Source organism: Lepisosteus oculatus, unplaced genomic scaffold, assembly GCF_040954835.1.
Source record: "Lepisosteus oculatus isolate fLepOcu1 unplaced genomic scaffold, fLepOcu1.hap2 HAP2_SCAFFOLD_75, whole genome shotgun sequence".
Classification (NCBI taxonomy): Eukaryota; Metazoa; Chordata; class Actinopteri; order Semionotiformes; family Lepisosteidae; genus Lepisosteus; species Lepisosteus oculatus.
The window spans coordinates 718273-720338 of record NW_027168309.1 but is presented as its reverse complement, the minus strand read 5'-3'; the positions used below and the strand labels follow the sequence as shown (position 1 = coordinate 720338).

At 46.4% G+C, this 2066-nt stretch overlaps 1 non-coding gene across 1 annotated transcript; it reads left to right on the top strand.

Moving 5' to 3' along the window:
- The first annotated feature begins 1172 nt into the window (after window positions 1-1172).
- trnak-cuu (transfer RNA lysine (anticodon CUU)) lies at window positions 1173-1245 on the top strand. Its single transcript has one exon. It is a non-coding gene; the product is annotated as a tRNA-Lys (tRNA).
- Window positions 1246-2066: the final 821 nt, after the last annotated feature.

The following is a 2066-nucleotide window of genomic DNA, read 5'->3' as shown; positions in this document are numbered from 1 at the left end:
GCGGGCCCCCTGTCCCGGGGCGGTCTGATGAGCCACCGCGATCCCACTACGCTCCTCGAGTATCGCACTGTTATTAATACTACAGTGTGACTCCAGCATTAAAATGTTTGGAAAATGTGTTGGCTTTTATAATCCAGTGTAGAGCAGCATGTGATGATTTGTGCTACAACACCAAGCGCTCAAAGTGACGTCTGCGTTTGTCGTTGAAACTTTCAACTCTTTCATCACTTATGTAGGAAATAAAAAGAGCAGTTGTGCGCCACACGCAGAGAGGCCGTCAGCAGAGTGGCGCAGCGGAAGCGTGCTGGGCCCATAACCCAGAGGTCGATGGATCGAAACCATCCTCTGCTACATGTGTCCTATGCACGATTCATAAGCATGCCATTGGGTTAGCAAAGTGCCTTCAAATAGTCTGCATCTCCCTTTCTTTAAATTCTGTCCTGAGTTTCTCTCTCGTGTGTGTTTGTGCAAGCTTGACACTTGCGGGACTCTTTAATCTTCACCAATACGGAGATGACCAAATGTGTCTTCGGTTGTTCTGAGGTCTTTGATAGTTTCTTTGAAAGCTTCAACTGAACCTCGAAATCGAAGCAGTTATGTTTATATTGATTTCTCGCGTTAATCATTACGAACCAGGAACAGCCAGCACACTCGGTCGCATTAGTAATTATGTCACGTCTCTACTTAGCAGAGCATTCAAAGGCCCACTGGAAGTAGTAAAGCACTAAAACACTGCAAAACTGAACTCGGGAAAATCATACTGGGAGCTCTGAGCGATGTCTGCATCCAAGCCATCCAATACGGACTCTGAAACCTTGGAATATCAACCGTATGATGCGCTACCTTTTACCTGGAGCAAAACGATGGAATTAGAAGAATGCTTACCGCAGGATACAACTGTGCCGCTGTTATTTGGAGCACGGTTTTCACTTGCATGAAAACTACAGCAGAACGTAGAAGGATGATCACTGAGGAGTCCACGCGGGCATGCTGAGGAGATTGTAGGTCGTACATTTCAATGATTACTGACATTTGCGCTGCTGGAGGTACAGTAATCAACAAAGAACAGGGTGTGCTACTCTCGAATCCGGTCAGCACATGATGAAAAGCCAGGAAGTATACCTTGTCAAATTGCCGTCAACAGGGACAAGTTAACCACCAGCTCCACCGGCGCCCGGCTAGCTCAGTCGGTAGAGCATGAGACTCTTAATCTCAGGGTCGTGGGTTCGAGCCCCACGTTGGGCGGTGCCCGTCTCCTTATTAACAAAGTTTCCCGCTCATCCTTGAACCTCTTACACCTCGATGGTACCGAGCACTGCGTTTTAATGCACAGGTGTGATCAAACCGAGATGAAAAGGGCGTATCTAGCTCCTTGCCCGAGAGATAAATCAAAGGTTCCGCAGATAATCCCTTGGCTCCGGTCACCCGGACGCAGATAGGAGCTGCAGCCATCATAACTTGTATGAAAACTAAGAAGAGCTCCTGTCTATTTACAGTTTCATTTACTCTAGCGTTTCCTTAAACATTGCGTGTACGAAGGCTAAGAAATTGGAGAGCTATTCTAATACAATAACTATTAGGAATCTTTTCGGCATAACAGTTTCACTGTGATTTTGCAGGTAACACGTACGTTGGGAAAACATTTTGAACGCGATCAATAACCGCACTGGAAAAATGTGGGAAAGAAAGGGCGAAAAGCGACTCTTCAACATGTGGAAATATCTTCCTGAGCGGAGCCCTCTTCTCGAAGCTCAACACTCTGCAAGAGTCACTTCTCCCAACTTGCGCCCGCAGGTTTCCGTAGTGTGCCTGCAAAGAGCCATCCGCTTGAGACAGGTGCACCTCCCGATTTCATTGAACTAAGCTAGATGCACAATTTCTAACGCAGCCTTCATCACAATAGACAGTTCATTTCTCGAAAGCTTGTCGTAAAAAAAGGAAACAAAGAACGAAAACGTATAGCTGACAATCTTCTGAAGATGCAGATTCAGCTTTGGGGAAATGGACATTTTATGTATGCAGATGCTTTTCAAGCGCTGGTTTTAGAACGTCGCTGTGCTTCCAGC